Source organism: Cajanus cajan, chromosome 2 (assembly GCF_000230855.2).
Source record: "Cajanus cajan strain Asha chromosome 2, NIPB_CcT2T_4, whole genome shotgun sequence".
In the NCBI taxonomy this organism is placed as follows: domain Eukaryota; kingdom Viridiplantae; phylum Streptophyta; class Magnoliopsida; order Fabales; family Fabaceae; genus Cajanus; species Cajanus cajan.
Window position 1 is genome coordinate 53,854,863 of NC_138518.1, and position 22,853 is coordinate 53,877,715.

Here is a 22,853-nt window from a genome sequence, read left to right on the forward strand (position 1 = left end):
CAATTAAAGTGACCAAGCCCAATTAATGCAACTTCCAAATAGGATCTTTGATATTTTTCCTATTCTTTTTTATTTTAGTTTCCCTATTTCCCTTAACTGGATTAACCATTTAGCCTATAAATAGTGGACTAGACCTTAGATTTAGAAAACACAAATATATTTAGTAGGGGTGCTCGTTGGTTCAGCCAATTCGATAAAACCAATAATCCGAACCAAGGTTTTTTCAGTGATCATCAACAAAAATGGCATTTTGGGGTCTCGACCACCTCGCACCCCACAACCATACTTTGTCTCTATTGGCACACAGACCAATTTATGGCTGCAACCTCAAGACACTACAAGAAAATGGTGAATAAGCGGCAAAAAATAAGCGTCGGTTAATAGCCGACGTAAATAGTGTCGGAAAAGCCGACGCTAAACTTAAAATACTTAATTTAAATTTATTTTAAGTTTAGCGTTAGAAGAATAGTGTCGGCTTTTCCAACACTAATTTAATTTTAATTTAAATTAAATTAGTGTCGAAAAAGCCGACGCTATATTTAAAGAATAGTGTCAGCTTTTCCGACACTAAATTTAAATTTAGTGTCGAAAAGCCAACGCTACATCTTAAAATAGCGTCGACTTTTTCGACAGTATAGGTGCTTTAAGAGAGATAAAGATAATTTTTTCAATGTTATATACGCGTAATGTGTTCTAGTACACTTGGTTATCAAGTTCATTTAAGACCTCAAGGTTCACAGATCGAGTCCCAGGAATGTTAAAAATACGAACGAATAAATGATAAGCTAGAAAAAGAAGATAAAGAAAAAAATAAAATAAATTTTGTGTCAACATAGTGTCGGCTTAACCGACAATAAAAAATTAAAATAAATAAATTTGTTAGTGACGGCTTAGCTGACACAAAAAAAATTGTGTTGACTTATTTAGTGCCAAAAACCGACGAATAACTGACAATATTACGTCGGTTTTTATGATTTAAAATCGGATTTTGGCCGACTCTAAATCAAAACATTCTTGTAGTGAGAAATGATTGCCCCATCCTCTTTTTCTAGACATTAAACTTAGTATTTAGATTATGGTGCTTCAAATCATGTAACCAATGTCTCTCAAAATATTAAACAATTTATCCCTTTTGAAGGACCAGATCAAATTAACATTGGAAATGGTCAGAGCATCAATATTAATTCTACAAGTATTACCACCTTTTCTTGCCTAATAAACCATAAATTTCATTATGCTCTAAATAATCTTCTTTTTGTTCCATCCATTGCCAAGAATCTAATCAGTATCAGTCAATTTTTAAAAGAGAATTTTGTATTTCTTGAGTTTCATTCCTCTGTTTGTTTGGTAAAAGCATAGGCCACTAAAGAAATTCTTCTTCAAGGCTTTGTTGGTCCAAATGATCTTTACCAGTTTCCTGCCTTGCTTCACACTTCCAGCAATCAGCCCTTCAAGTCTTCTTAAACTGTCAGTCATCCTATTTTTCATACAACAACTCAAAATTCTATTTCTTTCTTCACTTGGCACTCTAGATTAGGTCATCCAAATAATGATGTAATGAAAATTTTCTGTCAAAATTGCAATTTCTCATTCATGAATAAAATTGATCCAGATTTTTGTGCTCCTTGTTCTCTAGGAGACGTAGATTCAATCACTGAACTGGAGGATAGGAGATATCCGGTGTATGAGATGAAATAGTGGGTGAAGAAGATTCATGAGTAAGCTAACTCGTGGAAGAAGCGGAATTGGATATAGTGACTTGTGAGGAAGAAGGCACCTCTGTAGGTATGGTGGGAATGACTGCACTAATAGATGAAGAAGGCAAAGACTGAGTACAACTAGTGATTGAAGGAAATAAAATAGGATAAGGAAACCTATTTTCATTGAAGAGTACATCCTTTGATATGTATAAACGTCCTGTAGATGAGAGGCTATTGTAACCTTTTTAAGGCATTGAGGATACTTAATCCAACCCTGAAGTAGCCATTTCCTAGAGGTAATATGCTCTAGATATCCTCAGCAAAACTAGCATGCTTGATTTTCGCCCTAGTGACACCTGTGGATCCTAGACGTGAAGGTTTTTCTGGGTCAAAGGGAACCAATGGAAGACCCAAGAAGATACAATCGTCTTGTTGGTAGATACAATTACCTCATTATCACCTACCTAAATATCACATTTGTAGTAAGCATGATAAGTCAATTCCTAAACGTCCCATGTGATCGTCATTGTGATGTTGTCATGTGCATCCTCAGATATGTCAAGAATCTACTAGGTTGTGGATAGTTATATGAAGACAACGACAATGCCAAAATTGTCTTTTATTTGATGCGGCTTGTACAGGGTCACCATCAAATAGGAGGTTCACACCTAGCTATTGTGTTCTTATTAGGGGGAATTTGATCTCGTGGAGAAGCAAGAATTAGATAACAGTTGCTAGATCCAACACTGAAGCTGAATCATGCCATGGCAGCATCTGCATGCAAAATTGCATAGCTTAGGCAACTTCTACAATAGCTACAGTTTGGAGACACTTAAGATACTAAGCTTATTTGCATAATCTAATTTGTTCTTCCATGAACGGACAAAACATAGATAAATTTTCATTTTGTGAGGGAGGAAGTGATCTCAAGCGAAATCCACCAATTTTGTCAGCTCCAATGACCAATTGACAGATATTTTGATTAAATCTCTCAAAGGGTCTAATGTTGACGACATCAATAACAAGATTAGTTCATATGAGATATCTGCTCCAACTTGAGGAGGAGTGTTAAAGATATGAAAATATGTAAAGCTAAAAGTTAGGGATTAGGGATCCTTTTCTTTATTGTCTTTCCTTATTTCCTTAATTGTAATTGATTATAAATAAAATTGAATGTGCATGGATCAACCACACACAATTCTTGCAATTCCTTTAGAGAGAAACAAAGGAATTTCACCTTGAAATACCCTACCGAAGTCCCTCCCCCCACCCCCAACAAATATATCACAAAAAAGAACTAAATTCGAAACAGAAAATGGAAAGAATTTCTCACTTACTTCATCACTGATAACATATTCTCATGCATGCCCCTGCCTACATACAACTTTGGCTACAATATAGTCAACATTAGATAGAGCACCTCCAAAAACATTTCAATTAGAAAGAAAGATGCAAAAAGGCTAACATAAGAAGCATCTGCTACATGTTCTAAGAAAATAAACAAATAAATGCAAGTGTTGCTTACTTGAGCCCACCACATAAAAAAGGTAATGATTCGCATATTTGAGCACTCCAATGTTCTCCGCACAAGAGGAAGGAAAAATAGTATTGCAGGCACTATGTTTGGTAACATATATAGTACAACAACATAGGTGTAAAGTGACTGATTACCCCATTCCCCAACCCATTTGGTGAAAAATTTTATAATTCCTGATGGATTCTGTGGCGACTTGGAATAACAGATTGGCAAAACAACAACCCAAATAGCTGCTACCACAAATTTCAGAAAATATCGAAGCAATTGAGTGAACTTCATATTCGTCAATGCATTCCAAGTGAGAATAATATCAAGAGTTGCTGCAAATAGAAGATATGAGAAAAAAAGTTCATAAAATGACAACAGTAATTGCTATTGAAACTACAGAAGAATGAAGCTAGCTTTATGTAAAAAAAATACATATATTTTCCATTTTGTTTACCAAAGCTCTGAACAACTTCTAATAGAAAGGAGTGACAGAGCTATTACAACTATAATGGACAATATGCAAATTTAGGGGGTATACAGTTTCTTGGAAAGCAAGAAACTATTAACCCTATTTTGCTGTAGATATTTAATAGCCTTGATATCACCTATACTTTCTGTTAGATATAATTTTATCTTATAGTTTTTATCTTATAGTCTTTTTATCTTATGGGCCTAGGCCCACTACTTTGTATTTAAACACATCTTTTGCTTTGTAATACACAAGGAATATGTTCTCTTCATTCACCATCACTCTCAACATGGTATCTAGAGCCTAATCCTTGACCTCCCGGTGGACCCACTGTTCATCAGTGCCCGGAAAACGTGTCTCATTCTGTTTTCCGGCTACCCACTCTGTCGTGTCTCTTTCCGGTAATTTTTTCCAAATTTTTTAGGGTTTCTTCTTCGCTGCCGCCGCCGTCGACTTTCCGGCCGGCGACCCACCCACCCAGGTTGCCTTGCTCAGGCGACTCAAACGCCACCAGTCGCGCGACGAATGGAGATCGCACGCTCCCTCACGCGCCGATCTCCTTCTCGCGCCTTTCTCTCTCCTCCACGCCGGCCGCCGCGCGTGGCGGCGCGTCCGGCCACCTTTCCGGAAGCGACCACCGGCGCCGGACTCGCCCCGCCCTCCTCTACCCCGATCTGCTATTTGTTTTGTGATCGGACCTCGTTTATCACGGACCTCTTCCTTCTCGGGCCGTTTGTTTCTCTCTCCTGTTGTTGTTTCTCTCTCCTGTTACAGCATCTATGGCTTCCTCTTCCGCTGATCGGCCTGACTCTGCTATTTTCACTAATTATGTCAATGTCCCTCTTTCCATTGACAAGTTAGATGGCACCAATTATGATACTTGGGCTTCGGATATCAAACTTTGGCTTAAGGGACAGGATTATGTTGCTCACCTTAGCCAGACAGCTGCTTCCATTGATGAGAAGGATCTTCCTCGTTGGTTGAAAATTGATGCTCAAATTTGTAGTGTCCTTAAGTCGACCATTCATCCCTCTCTAAAGCAAATTTTTCGTGCCCATGAGACATGTGTTGATTTATGGGAACAAGCCCGCGTGTTATACACCAATGATACTCAACGTCTCTATGGTGTGTGTCAAAATCTCCAGAATATCATTTCCCACGACGTCTTGATGGCTCCATGGCTGAGTATTTGGGCAAAGTTCATGGCCTCCTACATGACTTCAATGAACTTTTGCCGCCTGCTAACACTCCTGCCAAGGAGTTAGAGCAACGCCAAACATTCTTTATGTTGATGGCATTGTATGGTCTTCCTGATGAGTACTCTTCCATTCGTGATCAGGTTTTGGGATCTCCAACCGTGCCTACCTTGAACTCGGCTTGGTCCACTCTGTTGCGTGTGCCTTGTAAGTTTTCCCCTGACATACCTTCTTCAGCTCCCACTGGCAACTCCTCTGCTTTGGTCTCTCAACGTGATGATCGTCAGCGCCCTCGCAAACTGGGCAAAGGTCGTCCCAAGTGTGATCACTGTCACAAACTAGGCCACACAATTGACCGTTGCTACATCTTACATGGTCGTCCTCCTCGCCCTACTACTGCTGTTGCCCACACTGCCTCTCCTGTCCCTACTGCATCTGGTGCTACCCCCCTCTGATAGTTCTGGCTCTAGGCCTCCAGCTCTCTTCAATGACTTCCTTAAATGGTATGAGGAACGTCAAGCTTCCAATTCCACTGTTTCTGTTGCGCACACAGGTTCTTCGTTTGCTGGTCTCACTCACTCCACCTCTCCTGGCCCTTGGGTCCTAGATTCTGGTGCTACAAATCATATTTATGGTAATCGGTCTCTTTTCTTATCTTTTTCTACCTCTGCTTATTTACCTTCTATCACTATGGCTAATGGTTCTCACGCCACATCTCATGGTGTTGGTACCATCCACCTTTCTCCTTCTCTCTCCATTGACAATGTTCTTTATGTCCCAGAGTCTCCCTTTAATTTATTATCCCTTAGTCGTCTTACTCGCTCTCTTGATTGTCTTATCTCTTTTACTAAAGATTCTGTTTTCTTACAGGACCGGAGTTCGGGACGGATGATTGGCACCGAATGTGAGTCTCATGGCCTTTATCACCTACGCACCTCTGTTCCTGTTGGTTTGGTGGCAGATTCCCCTTCCCTCATCCATGCTCAATTAGGTCATCCTAGCCTTGCCAAGCTTCAACAACTTGTACCACGTCTGTCTAAGTTGTCTCATTTGTCGTGTGAGTCGTGTCAGTTAGGCAAACATAGTCGTAGTTCTTTTTCTCCGAGTGTCCCCAACCGAGCGTTGTCTCCTTTTGCTTTAGTTCATTCTGATATTTGGGGGCCGAGTCGGGTCACGTCCACTTTAGGATTTCAGTATTTTGTCACTTTTATTGATGATTACTCTCGATGTACTTGGTTATTTTTAATGAAATCTCGTTCCGAATTACTTTCCATATTTCAATCTTTTTATAATGAAATTCAAACTCAATTTGGTGTTTCTATTCGTACTTTTCGTAGTGATAATGCTCGTGAATACCTCTCTCACTCCTTTAAAGCCTTCATGGCTTCCCATGGCATTCTTCATCAGACTTCTTGTGCATATACCCCTCAACAAAATGGGGTGGCTGAGCGTAAAAATAGACACCTAATTGAGACCACTCGCACCCTCTTACTTCATGGTAACGTTCCTCAACCTTTTTGGGGTGATGCTGTCCTCACTGCTTGCTACCTCATCAATCGAATGCCATCTTCTGCTCTCAACAACCAAATACCTCACTCTATTTTATTTCCCACTCAACCTCTCCACCCTCTACCTCCTCGCGTCTTTGGATCTACATGTTTTGTCCATAATCACAGTCCGGTCTTGACAAACTATCCGCTCGGTCTCACAAATGTGTCTTTTTAGGGTATCCTAGGTCTCAAAAAGGGTATAAATGTTTTTCACCCTCCCTTCGTCGCTACTTAATTTCAGTTGATGTCACCTTTCTTGAGTCTTCTCTCTACTTTTCATCTTCTTCCTCCTCTCCTACACCTGTCATTGCCCCTTCACCCTTACCTCTTGTTTTTGATACTCCTCCTGTGTCTGCTATATCACCTGACCCACCACCTCCGCCTCCGCCTCCACTTCAAGTTTATCATCGTCGGCAACGCTCCAGCCTTCCCATTGGACCCCCACCCGACTCTACTTCGGTGCCACCTCCTTCGTCTCTTCCGGTCCCACCACTCGAGTCTGACCTCCCTATTGCCCTCCGGAAAGGTAATCGTTCTACTCGTAATCCTTCCCCTCATTATATTACTCTGAGTTATCACCGATTATCCCCCTCCCAGTATACTTGTCTCTCTTCTCTTTCCTCTGTGTCTATTCCTAAAAATGTAGGTGATGCCTTGGCCCACCCTGGTTGGAGACAAGCCATGCTTGATGAACTGTGTGCTCTTCAGAACAATGGTACTTGGGATCTTGTTTCTTTGCCTCCTGGGAAGTCTGTGATTGGATGTCGATGGATCTTCACAGTCAAGGTTGGTCCTAATGGCACCATTGATCGACTCAAAGCTCGTTTGGTCGCCAAAGGTTATACTCAAATTTTTGGATTAGACTATGGTGACACTTTCTCCCCTGTTGCCAAAATGACCTCTGTCAGATTATTCTTAGCCATGGCTGCTCTTCGTCGTTGGCCTCTCTATCAACTGGATGTTAAAAATGCCTTTCTTCATGGGGATTTGCTTGAGGAAATTTATATGGAGCAACCTCCTGGGTTTGTTGCTCAGGGGGAGTCTTCCGGTTTGGTATGTCGTCTCCGCAAATCACTTTATGGTCTTAAGCAGTCTCCAAGGGCATGGTTTGGTAGATTCAGTATTTTATCATTCGGTATTTTATCAACATTCCCCTGCTGGGTGCATCTACTTGATAGTGTATGTTGATGATATTGTTCTTACCGGTAGTGATCATCATGGCATTTCTCAGATAAAACAACATCTTTGCCATCACTTTCAGACAAAAGACCTTGGTAAACTTCGGTATTTCTTGGGGATTGAGGTAGCGCAATCTACAGATGGAATTGTAATATCTCAAAGAAAGTATGCATTGGATATTTTAGAGGAAACTGGGCTAATGAATTCCAAGCCCGTTGATACACCTATGGATCCTAATACTAAACTTCTACCGAGTCAGGGGGAGCCTTTCTCAGATCCTGAAAGATACAGAAGACTGGTTGGGAAATTGAATTATCTCACGGTAACTCGTCCTGACATCTCTTTTGCAGTTAGTGTGGTGAGTCAATTTCTCAATTCTCCATGTGCAGGACATTGGAATGCAGTCATCCGCATTCTGAAGTATATCAAAGGTGCTCCAGGAAAAGGTTTATTATATGGCTACAACAATCATACCCAAGTTGTGGGATACTCAGATGCAGATTGGGCAGGCTCTCCCTCTGACAGGAGATCCACCTCAGGTTATTGTGTCTTTATTGGCGATAACTTGATTTCGTGGAAAAGTAAGAAGTAGAATGTAGTGGCAAGATCTAGTGCAGAAGCAGAATACCGTGCCATGGCCTCTGCTACGTGTGAGCTTATTTGGCTCAAACAGTTGCTTAAAGAACTGAGATTTGGCGAAGTTACACAGATGACTCTCATATGTGATAACCAAGTTGCCCTTCATATTGCCTCAAATCCAGTATTTCACGAGAGGACCAAACACATTGAAATAGATTGTCACTTCATTCGTGAGAAGATTTTATCTGGGGACATCACTACTCAGTTTGTTAACTCTACTGATCAGTTGGCAGATGTCTTCACCAAATCATTATGGGGTCCTAGGATTGATTATATTTGTAACAAGCTTGGTGCATATGATCTATATACACCAGCTTGAGGGGGAGTGTTAGATATAATTTTATCTTATAGTTTTTATCTTATAGTTTTTATCTTATAGTCTTTTTATCTTATGGGCCTAGGCCCACTACTTTGTATTTAAACACATCTTTTGCTTTGCAATACACAAGGAATATGTTCTCTTCATTCACCATCACTCTCAACACTTTCCAAATAAACCATAATAGGCCCACCAGGGGTGTGCCCGTGTTTTCCAAGCCTGATACCCAATCCAAGTTGCGGGCCTTTAAAGTATATTGATACTTTCTCACTTGGGTAATTGAGGTATTACACAATTAGTTTAGTTATTCAATTAATCAATTTTTCGTAAGTGTATCTTAAGAGTTTTTTTCATAGTTGTCAAAATCAAACCGGACGAGATCGACTGGTCTAACTGGGAACCGACCTGCTGATTGGCCCAGTATTGGAGTATATAACTTTACTGCTTAATATTGTATTAGATATAATATTGTATAGGGTTGTTCTTTTTGTCATTTTTCTGTTTTAGCTTTGGTTACCTGTTCAACAGATTACTGTTTCTATAACTTCTTCTAGAAGCTATTGAAACATATATATATAGGAGTAATAGGACTATTGTATTACAGATTCAACTACTGAAATAATACAAGATTTTCTTCCCTGTTAATTTGTCTCTGTCTCTCTCATTCTTTCCCTCTCTAATTTCAATATGGTATCATAGAGTTGTCGATCCCTACTGCCTCTCTCTTACTCTCTTCTCTTCTCCTTCTGGTCTTGCAATTGAGTCCTGCCACCCCTTCTTCCTTTTCTCCCTGTCTACACTATTAGTCTCTTCTCATGGCTGAAGAAACGCCATCGTCTTCCCCATCACTGCCTTCCCCACCACCGCCCCATTTTCATGTTGAATCTGTCAAACCCTCCTAATCCCCTTCTCTTACCTTCTCGCACACTATTTCTGAGAAATTAGATACCAAGAACTATCTTCTTTGGTGTCAAAAAGTTGAACCTATCATCAAAGGCCACCACCGTCTTCATCATTTCTTGGTTAATTCCCAAATCCCACAGAAATTTCTTTCGGTTTCTGACAGAGATGCTAATACTAAAGAATATCTTGCTTGGGAATAGCAAGATCAATTGCTTATCTCTTGGTTACAATCATCGATGTCCAAGGACATGCTCACTCGAGTCATTGGGTGCAAATCTTCCTTCCAAATTTGGGACAAGATCCATGCATATTTTCATGCTCACACTAATGCCAAAGCACGTCAACTCTGAAGTGATCTTCATAGCACGAATCTTAAAAATCGTCCCATTTCTGATTATCTTCTTCAAATTCAATCCCTGGTTGATGCTAACTACCATTGGTGATTCCGTCTCCTCCAAAAAACATCTTGATATTGTTCTTGAAGGCCTTCCGGAGGAATATGAGTCCACTGTTTCTCTTATCAGCAGCCGCTTTGATGAACTTTCTATAGATGAAGTCAAAACCCTTCTTCTTGCTCATGAATCGCGTCTTGAGAAATTCAAGAAAAAGAACCTCATCTTTGTCAACATTCTTAAAACCTCCTTAAGCTCCAATTCTCCTATCTTGCAACCTCAAGCCAATCTTGCTCATCAAGATTCCCAGTTTGCTTCTTTTCGTGGTGGAAGAGCTGGTGCACGGTATGGTCGTGGTGGACGACCCAACAACCGTTATGGACGTGGGCGTGGCAGGTTTGCAGGCATTCAATGTCAAGTCTGTCACCGATACGGTCACATTGCCTCCTCTTGCTATTACAGGTTTGATGGCAATTTTGTCCCAGTTTTACCTCTTGACACTTTATTTTTCTCTACCAGCTCAACTGTCACCCTAGGCTTTGGGAATAATCCTCATCCCTTCCACTCACAACCAGCCACTCGTCCCACTTGATTTTCCAATGGCATTTTAGGTTCTCAACCACCTAGCCCAAATTCATCTCAGGCATACCTTGTTTCTAATGTCAGCCTTCAGACTCAACCATTAGCTATGGCCATGACTTCTTTTTCTCCTGGTTCAAATATGTGGTATCCAGACTCAGGAGCATCCAATCATGTCACCAACATGTCTTAAAATATCTAGCAATTCACTCCCTTTGAAGGACCAGATCAAATTACCATTGGCAATGGTTAGGGTCTTCCCATAAATTCTTCAGGTGTTACTGCTTTTTCTTCCCCTTTAAAACCTCACATTTCCCTTACTCTCAATAATCTTCTTTATGTTCCCAATATTACCAAAAATCTCATCGGTGTGAGTCGATTTTGTAAAGATAATTTTGTCTTCTTTAAATTTCACTCAAGCTTCTGTTTGGTTAAATCACAGGACACTAAAGAGACTCTTCTCATGGGAGTTGATGGCCCTGATGGCCTGTATCAATTTCCCTCTTTGCTTCAGCCAAGACAACAAACAACACTTACACCCTCTGCTCACACAGCTTCTTGTAATTTCGTTTCTTATGCCACTTGGCATTCTAGACTAGGACATCCACACAATGATGTACTGAAATCTGTATTCAGACTTTGTAACTTTCCTATTATCAATAAAACTGTCTATGATTTTTGTACTCCTTGTTGTCTTGGCAAATCTCACAAATTACCATCTACATTATCCAAAACAGTATATAATACACCTTTTGAACTAATATATAGTGATTTATGGGGCCTTGCACCATTTATATCTGATAATGGTTATCAATATTATGTTACTTTTGTTGATGCGCATACTCGGTTTACTTGGATTTTCCTTCTCAAACGCAAACACCGACACATTGTTGAATTAGGTCTTACAATGCTGGCTCAAGCTCAACTACCTATGCATTTTTGGGATCATGCCTTTCTAACCGGTGTCTATCTCATTAATAGACTACTTTCATCTTCCATTTAGAATGATGTTCCATTTAGAAAATTATTTCATCAGCTACCAGATTATAATTTTCTAAGAATTTTTGATTGTTCTTGCTTTCCTCATTTTTGGCCTTACAACAAGAACAAACTTCAACTACGCTCACAAGAATATGTGTTTTTGGGATACTCTACTTCTCATAAAGGCTACGAGTGTCTAGCTTCTACTGGTAGAAATTTTCTCTAAAGATGTTACTTTTTGTGAAAATCGATTCCCTTATCCCAATTTGTTTCCTGCATCATCCAATAATCCACCTCCTTCTTCTATTTCTGTTCCTCTTGTCATTACCAGTCCGCAGCCTGCTATGCCTACTGATTCTCCTCACATCATCTCTGAAAACACAACTCCTGCATCTTCTACCTCTATTCCTCCATCTAGCCCCATTGCCACCTCACATAGTTCATCCTCTACCCTTCCTCAACCTCCATCCACTTCTTCACCCCCTCACCATAATGCTCCAATTGCTAATATTCATCCCATGACTACCCGAGCCAAAGCTGGTATTGTCAAACCCAGACTTCAACCTACTCTTTTACTCATTGATGTTGAACCCAAAAACACCAAACAAGCCTTAGCTAATGATACATGGCTTGCTGCCATGAAGCAGGAATATAATGCTTTACTAGATAATGGCACCTGGACTCTAGTTTCACTTCCCTCCAATAGAACAGTCATTGGTTGTAAGTGGATTTTTCGTGTTAAAGAAAATCCTGATGGTACTATTCATAAATATAAGGCCAGACTGGTTGCAAAAGGATTTCATCAACAATATGGGTATGATTATAATGAAACCTTTTCACCAGTTGTTAAACCTGTTACCATCCGTATAATTCTCACCTTAGCCTTAACTCATCATTGGCCTATTCAGCAATTGGATGTCAATAATGCGTTTCTAAATGGAAATCTTGAAGAAGAGGTATATATGTCTCAACCTCTTGGTTTTGAATCATCCGATAAGAATTTGGTTTGCAAACTTCATAAGGAAATTTATGGTCTTAAACAAGCACCACGTGCTTGGTTTGATAAGCTTAAAGCTACATTGTTTCAACTTAACTTTCAAATCAGCAAGTGTGATCCTTCCTTGTTTGTTTATTCCCATGATAACAATGTAATCTACATTCTTGTTTATGTAGATGACATTATTATCACTGGCAATAATTCTTCTATCCTACAGAATATTATTTCCCAACTCAATTCAGCCTTTTCCCTCTAAGACCTTGGTCGCTTGGATTATTTTCTTGGCATTGAGGTCAAATCTAATTCTGATGGCTCACTTACATTAACCCAAAGCAAGTATATTCGTGACCTCCTCAATCACACTAACATGGAAGATTCTAATCCTATTTCTTCACCCATGATTAGTGGGTGTAAATTGTCTAAAACAAGTTCTGAAAAATTCCTAGATGTATCCTTATACAGATCTGTGGTTGGTGCATTACAATATGCAACCATCACTAGACCTGAAATCAGTTTTTCTGTTAATAAAGTCTGTCAATTCATGTCTAATCCACTTGAACAACACTTGTCTGCTATCAAACGCATCCTTCGCTATTTAAAAGGAACTATGTTCTTGGGATTACATCTGCAACCAGCTCCATCCAACTCTCCTTTGTCTATTCAAGCATATTGTGATGCTGACTGGGCTTCTGATCTTGATGACCGAAGATCCACCTCTGGTGCTTCTATTTTTGTTGGACCCAATCTCATCTCTTGGTGGTCCAAGAAGCAAACAGTTGTTGCTCACTCAAGCACCGAAGCAGAATATAGGAGTCTTGCCCTTGCCACTGTTGAAGTCATGTGGATTCAAACTCTACTGTCTGAACTGCATGTGTCTCATCATACACCTATTGCCTATTGTGACAATATGAGCACTGTTGCATTAGCCCAAAATCTTGTTCTTCATGCTCGGACCAAGCATATGGAGCTGGATCTCTTCTTTTTTCATGAAAAAGTTGCTGCCAATCTTCTTCAAGTTGTTCATGTTCCAGCTATTGACCAATATGCTGACATTCTTACTAAAGCATTGTCTCCAACTCGTTTCTGTGGACTTCGGACCAAGCTCAAGTTGCTTGACTCTGCACATCACCATACTTGATCTTGCGGGGGGATGTTGGAGTATATAACTTTACTACTTAATATTGTATTAGATATAATATTGTATAGGGTTATTCTTTCTGTCATTTTTCTGCTTTAGCTTTGGTTAATCTGTCTCTATCCCCCTCATTCTTTCTCTCTCTAATTTCAATACCCAGTAACTTGGGAAAACCAGTAGATTTCAAAACCCATGCAAACCTGCCTGGAACCGATCAAACCGGTCCAAAACTAATGAAAACTGATCTAGGAATGGTGTAGAAAACCATGTTGAATCAGCACTATTTCAACAATATTTTTTAAAAAAAATCTTAATATATTTTTGACAGATTTTTTTTTATCTTAAAATATTTATAATGAATAAAAATATATTTATTAAAGATTATAAATTGGAATAAATTATTTTATAATTTTTTTTTAATAATTTTCATACAAAGAATAATTTAGTCATTTATATTAATTTACAATTTTTTATATTTTTGATATTTTTCCATTTATTGTACAATAATTTGACATTTTTTTTAATCTATATGTAAATTTGTTATTATTAATGGACATTATTATATTTTATTAAATTAAAACTCAAATATTATATTTGGACTTTTATATTTACTTTAATTATTAAAGTTTTATTTTAATTTTAAGTGTTATTAAATCATGATATTTTATTTATTTAACATTATTTATATATAACTTAATTATTATTTTATTAATATTGATTTAACTATGGTTGAACTAATGAACCTTGAACCAATGCCTCGATCAATTCAATAACCTGTCGGATTTTGAAAACATTGGTTTTTTTTTTAACTAATAGTCACCAACAGTTAGTATCATTGAGTAACAACACCTATATGCGTGTTTGTCTTGTACAAAGCAATTTAATCAAACTAGTTCAGTATCCTTTTTTCTTTTCATCATTTTCTCAGTTTTACTTTTCAGATCAGCATTCTCAACACAGGCCAACTCATCATTTGTCTAACATTTTGAAATCACCCCATCATTACACTTCTTTTAGTATTTGATCCACAACTTAGTCATGTCTAGATTTCCATAGACTACTTTATGAAGATGTAGGAAATAGTCTGTTAGGGCATAGCCTAATCAACAATATATCCTAACATTAACTTTTTGGGAGTGAGATGGTGGATATTTTATCCTATCTCCTTTTCTATCCTTTAAATAAATCTTTTGATAAAGTACATACAACAAGAAGCTCAGACATATAGGAATCAAGTACCTTGAAGAAACCTGAGAAAAGCATATGTAATGAATATAGTCATAACATTTTCAAAGGCATCTGAATTAAAAAACAGGCCAACAGGTCCCAAGGAACTCCATGCTATGATAATCATTACCTGAAACAAATACTTTCATATTTGAAAAAAAAAACTGCATACTGAAGTTTCAAGACTTAACCATAGCTCTAGACATTCAGTTAAAATCAACATAAAGAACATTCCAGAGATCCAATACTATGATTACCTGTAGTGCCAATATAAAGAATATCCACATTCGATCAAAACTCCTATACAAATGCAAAAATGTTCGAACTTCAACAAAATTTGTTTTGGACTTCCTCTTATAAACTCCAATGGTTGCTTGGCTACGTCCCTGTCATTGACCATGAGAATATTTACAAATAGTATTGCTTATAATCAATGCAACAATTTTATTAGTCTAGAAGGAAAATACAAATAGATTGTATATATGTATATTCGACCTTTAAGAGTAGGGAAAAAGAAGAACAAGAACAACAAGAATGAATAAAAAATAAATAAACACCTATCCATTAAAGACCATTTAGCTTGAGCAATAGATCTTATGTTCAATCATATACACACATGACATGTCTCTAGTTCAATAAAGGTCATTCACGACCTATCCAGCAGAATATGTTGGATACCATAATAACAAAATAATAACTTTCAACTAAAATAAGAGATGAGAAAATAGGAATTAACACGATTTTTATGTGGAAAACCCTCAACTGACCAGGGAAAAACCACAAGCAAGACTAGAAAAATGTTTTCACTAAGTGAGAGAGAAATTACAACCCCTCTCTAAATACAAGGAGAGAACAATAACACGTTCTCTCTTATAATAGGAGAATACACTCACTTAGAGACACTCTTGCTTCTAACTCTCTAATGAGGAGTTACAATTTGGGATGCTAAAAATGAAGCATGGGAGGTGCTATTTGTAGGGAAAGGATGAAGCATGGCTATTAATGCATGATAGAATTTTTCTACCGCCCAACCAGCTACTGGGTGAAGTAAGTCTATCAAGTTGAGCCTAAGTTGGAACATAGGAGATAATCAAGGACTTGTTAAGAACTCTTTCTCTGACAAAGATACCAAGCTATATATGCTTGGTTCTGGAATGAAGAACTAGATTTATGGCTAAGGGCAATGGTACTCTAATTGACGCAGTACATAATTGGTGTCGAAACTTCAACTTGTAATTCATTGAGCAAAGATTGAACCCATAAAACTTCAGATGTAGCCAATGCTAGACTTCAATATTCAGCTTCAGCAATGGCTCTTGTTACCAGAGTTTGTTTTCTAGACCACCAAGAAATAAGATTGGGTCCAAAAAATGTGCAAGCACTTGAGGTAGACCTACGATCATCTATATCAAATGCCCAATCAGAATTTGAGAAACCTTATAGAGTTAGAGGAGTAGTAGCAGTTGTTGGTTGAAGACAAAGACCAAAATTAATATTCCCTCTAAGATATCTTAAGATGCACTCATTGGCAGTCCAATGAGATTTTAAAGGTTGTGCCATAAATTGGCACACCTTATTTATTGCATATCCAATTTCAGGGCAAGTAATAGTCTTAAGAAAGTGGGTTTGTACCTAATTCAACCCTACAAAACCGGCTTGTAAGACGAGGCTTTCCCTCTATTTATTGTGGATAAATTATAGGTGGCACTTTTGAATGATCTATAATAGGTGGGACTTGAATTTTTTCTCAATACACCCCTTCGCACCCAACATTATTGGACTTGGTACATGTATCAATGGTAGATGGCCCTTTTTATGGTGGATCTAGATAGTTTTGATACCATCTTAGAACGTGGGTTATGGACCTAACTCAACCTTACAAAATCGGCTTGTAAAGTGAGAGTTTCCCTCTACTTATATACTTTTTAATTGTCTTATCTCTAATCGATGTGGGACTTGAGTTTTTCCAAATCAATAGTGACATATTGAAGAGCCCTAACTATGAATATGTAACTGATAGGATCATCAAAATAGACATACCCGAATCAAGACAACTTGATATTAGATTGAAGAGGAGTTGATATGCCTTTTACAGAGTCCATATCAGCCCTTTTTAAAAGATCTCTAATATACTTAGCTTGAGTAAGAACAATAAATCCTAAATCTGTGTTTTTCACTTTGATGCCTGGAAAATAATTCGAGCCACCAAGTTGTTTAAGAGAAAAATCATCATTCAACTTTGAGATAAATTCTTGAACTAGAGAGAAAGAGTTCATGTAATTATGATATCTTTAACATAGATGAGTGTGTAGATACAATCTTTTGACTATTTGTAGATAATTAGAGAAGGATCACATCTACTCTGAACAAAGCCGAAACCAATTAATGTTCTTGACAAACGATCATACCAGGCTCGCGGAGCCTGTTTTAAGCCATAAATGGCTTTATGAAGTTTGTAGACAAGGGTTTTATCTGAAACTTCAAATCCAGGAGATTGCATAATATAAACATCTTCCTTCAATAACCAATTAATAAAAGCATTGTTAACGTCAACTTGCTTAATTGACCAATGATGTGTGAGAGCAAGACTTAAGACAACCCAAATAGTAATTGGTTTAACGATAAGGGGGAAAGTATCAGTGTAGTCACTGCCAATTGTTTTATGAAACGCTTTGGCAACCAAGTGAGCTTTATCCTTGTTGATTGTACCATCCAAATTTTCTTTCATACGATAGACTCATTTACAACCAACAGCTAAGCAATTTGGAGGCAAAGGAACAAATGTCCAGGTCTGATTATTCATCAAAGCATCATACTCAAGCTTCATAGCAACTTTCAATGGTGGGGATGATGAGGCTTGTTTATGAGTTAGAAGTGGTAAGGAAAAATGTTGGATTAAGTCCAGGTTGAACTATTCTAGACTTGGACCTGGTTTGAATGGGATGAATATTTGGAGGTGGCGATAATAGGGTGATGTGGGTATATGGGTTAGGTAAGGTTTGAGTAGTGTTTGAGGATGATTTTGATGGTGAGATAGAGCTAGAAGAATGATGGAGTCATGCCAAGGAAGGCAAGAGGTGACACATTGAAGGACCCAAAAGGAATGAGCTAGACATGAAGATTTGTGCTAGTTCAGAGCCCGATGGGCCTGGTGGGCTTGGTGGACCCAACTTGCTCCTCACATGGGCCACATCCTAAGATCTCAATTTTTCCTCTAATTGTATATTTTATATTAGTATAGGTTTCATATATTTTGGTCTTATATTTTGGACCACATAAATTATGATTTTTAGGCCATAAGCTTATTGGGCCTATTTTCGCACTTAATGGGCCTTGGGTATTTTAGTACCCAATATTGGGCTCATTTTGGTTCTTTAATTATTTTTTAGTGTTTGGGATAGTTTGGCCATTGTATTTAGGCCATTAGAGTAGGATTTGAGAGTAAAAGATTAATTAGGAAAAATTAGCAAATTTAAGTTACATTTAGGAGTAATTTGAGATGCATTTGGTGCACATGTGTTAAGTTAAGGTTGGAAGCACATGATCAGCCCCAAATACATCTAAATTAACCCTAAATGCTACTTAAATGAAATGGTGCTGCACATGGGACGAAAATTGGCTGCCAAAGAATTTGAATTTCAAATTCTTGGAGCCAATTTAAGGCTACATGGAAGGTGGCACCAATTTCACTCTAATCATGCCTATAAATAGAACTCTCTTCATTCACCTGTATTCACTTTTGAGATTGATATTAAGAGCATTTTCTTCAGCCAAATTCTCTCCTCTTAAAAGTACCAAATAGCTTAGGAAATTCTAGAGTTCCTAGAACACTTCTAGGAATTAGCACCTTTGTGAGCAATCCTTTGCTCCCTTGGCTTAGGTGCTTCTAAACTCCAGAGTTTGCTGCGCCTTAACCTCTGTTTCTACTCCATTTTCACGTTCAAATTCACTCAAGGAAGGTCCAAGGGACTTGGATGCTGAGGCATAAAATTCTGGTGAACAGGTGCATAGGCAGGATTGAACCTGAGATAATAGTAAGAAGTTTCATGACCAAACATATAGAAAACTTGGCATTGAATATTTCCTCGACCTGAACGGCCACTTCTACCACCTCCTCGGCCAAATCAACCACCATGATATACTTGAAAACCAGAAGAATGAGAATTATCAACTGTAAACTGAGGTGCAGTACCAGCAAGATTAACTTGAGGTGCAAGCGAACGGTTGAAGCCTATAAAGGAACAGATTCAACTAGTTTGGATTGCGTCAAATTCAGAGTAGAAACAGAACCAACAACATTTTTTGGTTTATTAACATGACTTTCTTGAGCTAACAAAAAAGATTCAACATCATCAAAGTCAAACCAATCAGGTTTGCTATTCACCAAAGTAACTAGGGATTCATATTCCAGAGGCAATCTTTCAAGAAAAGCATCAAGTTTCTCTTTTAAAGAAACAGTTCCAATGGATAACTGTGAATTGGTGATCGATTTATTTGAGTTAGAATCTATGACATAGATCAGACACCTTTTCTGGTGCTACGAAGCTCTAAACGGAGATGACGAGCGTGTGCTTTGGTCTTTGAATGGAAGTGATGATGAATTTTCTCCCATAATTGCCAGGAGTAGAGACAACCAATAACTTGGTAAAACTGATGATGATAATGACAATTTAAACCATGTGAGGAGTTGATCAAGTAACTCCGAAGCTATGAATGCTAGATTCTCTTTATCAGTAAGATGATCTTCCTCAGGGAGATAGACTCAGAATTTCAGGTGAAGCACAACACCTATGAAGTTTGTGCGCATGATACACTAGTTCAACTTGCTAGATCCAAACAAGGTAATTATCATCAGATAATTTCTCTGTAATTAAAAATGAAAACAAAGAGAAATGCAGCAAAATCCATGTTGAAAATGTCAAGTTGTGCAGCGGAGAAGGATCGGAAGCCATGTGAGACTTCAAAAAGCTCTGGATACCATGTAGAAGTTCGGAGAAAAGAGAGAGAAAGAGAAAACTGATTCTGTTAATATTAATATTGTGGAACTCTTCAATGAAAGAGATCAGGTTATATAGTTACAAGGAAAGAGTACAGAAGAAGCTAAGCAGTTATGCAGATGTGGCAACAGCCAATACAGAAAGACTAACAAACACTCTAACTAACTATGCTGACAATGGAAAACAAGTAACAACCACTCAGCTTACAACCAAACGAGAAGAACTCTAGTACTCTATTAAGTCCTGTAGTATTCTTTTTCCACTCTCATTGTGTCCTCAATACCTTATACCATGGGGAGGATAGTTGGACTTGCGAAAGATTATGGCATGTCATATTGTTTTTTGCGACCCATGAAGACTGATGGTAGTACCATAAAAAAGGTGTTGCCTTCCAACCAACAAGTGTCTTAGACATCCACTTTTTAGTATGCTTAAGTCTTTACTCTCATTTGTTTACAGAAGAGTCGGTCTATTTTTTTTACTGTGAGGATGGTTGTCAATTTTCAAAATACCATCGTGCAACGTTTCCTCTTAATAACAATAATTTTAACCTTAATTCATTTTGATGAATGGGATTTGTTATTGACTCTATATGTGGGAACCAGTGTTTGGTGATATTCATTCATGATTGAAATCATGTGACATGGAAGTTTTTCATTAAATATAAATCTGAAGCTTGTTAAATATTTGTCAATTTCTTCAATCATATTAAAAACTAATTTGGAAAATATATTAAGAAATTCTGGTCTAACAATTGACAGTTGAAAAATAAGTATAACACATACAGACAGGACAGAATGAAAATGAAAAGAGAGAAAATAGATACAGACCCGACGTGCTGTTTCATGTGTCTCATCTGAATGCCTAAAAAAATCTGCTTTGGAATTCAATGGCCAGCTTAGATCATGAAAACATTTGTTTGACCTGAAAAGGCACTTATTTGAGCTTCTTGTTATCCAAATGTATAAAAAATAAATAAATAAATAACTTTTTGCAATGTTTCAAAACTCAAGAGTTTTCATTATTTGATAACTAAAAGTTTAATGAAACACTGACCAAAAGTATTCATTGAGATCATCATAATTTCTCCAATTGGAATGACTTGCCTTGCCTCTGTTGCGTCTCTTTGCTTCCTTTTTCACCAAATACAGAAACAAGTGTCAGGAAAACATTAGAAAACATGCAGCAAAACTAATCTGATTATAGCTTCATCATACTGACCTTCATTAAAACTTGATATATTGGACTTATAACTTCCCTCAGAAAATATTCATCATCATGTCCTTGGACTGGGTCTATGCTCATCATATGAATGGTAATATTCTTGTCTAAAATCTTATAGACTTCACGGGACATCTTTGGGAGAAAAATGGAGAGTCATTAAAATTGTACCTAACTATATATCTAGACCATGTTTGCTATGTTACTCTAAAAAAATATAACTAAAATATTAAACAAAATGGGATGGAGAAAATACTTGATGAAGGCCATTTTCATTTTTCACAAAAGCATAAACATTGCACAACTCGTGTGATAGCATCGGTCAACATACTAGTTACGTTTAAAGAGTTGATTCTTGCATGATATGTGGTGGTCTCAAAATTCACTGGAAAAATGTCTCCACTAAGAAAACTTTCTTTAACTAACATGCAAACTTGTTGCACTTCATTAATTTGTGACTTTCACATGAAGGTATATATTTTGTTGAAATTTATTTGTTTAGGAACTTCATGAGTGGGACGTGATGCCCCGGGGAAATCTTATATATTCAAAAGACATAGTATTTGTTAGGAGGGAGTTGTCCTTTGTTTTCTTTGGAGATAGTCATTTTCTGTTTCTTTATATAAATTATGTTTATGTCAATATTCGGCACTCCTTATGCCTTTTATTAGCTGGTTTAATACAGATATGTTTTGTTAAGTTTCTACATTTAGAAAGAAAAAAAAAAGGAAAATAATTGAAATAAGTTTCTCTATAAATTAAAATTATTTTATACTTGATTTAAAAATAAGATTATAGAGGAACTAGTATGAATACAAATTACTTTATACATCAGCTAATTTCAGTTTATGGAGAATTTTATTTCAATTTTTCCTCCTAGTTTTCTCTACTAAAAATGTTTTAGAAAAATTTATCTAAAAAGATTCATAATTATATCTTAATTTATGTCCAAACTAAAAGCTATAACATTAATACCTAATTAAAGAGGAAATTAAAGGTGAATCTTGTGGGGTGTTTAAGTTTTATCTTAATAAAATGACTTTTGAAAAATAATTAGAATGATATTATTTGTTTAATATTTCATTAAAAGGAATGGTACCAGAGATTAAACATATTAATGGAGAAATAGATAAATATGGAAGCTATAACAAATGTAGTGTGGCTAGTAGAGGTGAAAATGGTGGTATAATGATAATTTATAAGAGGTATCGCAGAAAATATTTTGTTTAACAAAATGTTTGTTTTGATAAACTTTTCAATAAACATTTTTAAAAAATGAAAATAAATAATGAAATGATTGTTTTTCAGAAACTAATTAGTAAAGAAAATAATTTTGCTTTCTCAAAAACTTGTATTTAACTTATAACTTAGTTCTTATCTTATATAAAATTTATCCAAACATACTCAAAAATGAGTTTGTCATTATAAATATTAAAACATAAGATTAAGCTGATGGACTCAAAACACAAACATGAATGCTATATGTTATTAATAATATTTGGCAGATAGCTATAAGGAACTTACATGATGAAAAATATAGCAAAGACATTCGGGCATAAAGCGAATATTTGAAGCTTCTCCCCATATTAGAAGATAAAGTGCGATATAAATCAGCTCCATCTGTTGCTTGTCATAATCCTCCAGAAACCTATAAAGTGTTAAGAAAAAAAAATCATACACTATATTAGTTAAAGATCACTTCTTAGTATATAAACATTAATAGAAGCACAATATATTTAGAGTACGCTTGAATGCAAGGATTCGGAAAAAAAGGAAGAGGTTAATTAATTTTGTGGTTTTAAATTAAGAGTTACAAAACATTTCTATAAAAGAATAATGGATGA

General features: G+C 37.0%; 1 pseudogene across 1 annotated transcript in view; it reads right to left on the reverse strand.

Moving 5' to 3' along the window:
* LOC109811250 (callose synthase 7-like) overlaps nt 1-22,853 on the reverse strand; it is a 51,893-nt pseudogene that overhangs the window by 22,863 nt on the left and 6,177 nt on the right. The window contains exons 9-16 of the transcript XR_014431570.1: nt 22,534-22,657; nt 21,010-21,144; nt 20,845-20,921; nt 20,619-20,712; nt 15,049-15,177; nt 14,804-14,921; nt 3,226-3,557; nt 3,038-3,090 (exon numbers count right to left, since the gene is read on the reverse strand). The product of XR_014431570.1 is annotated as a callose synthase 7-like (transcript). The remainder of the gene's footprint in view (nt 1-3,037; nt 3,091-3,225; nt 3,558-14,803; nt 14,922-15,048; nt 15,178-20,618; nt 20,713-20,844; nt 20,922-21,009; nt 21,145-22,533; nt 22,658-22,853) is intronic.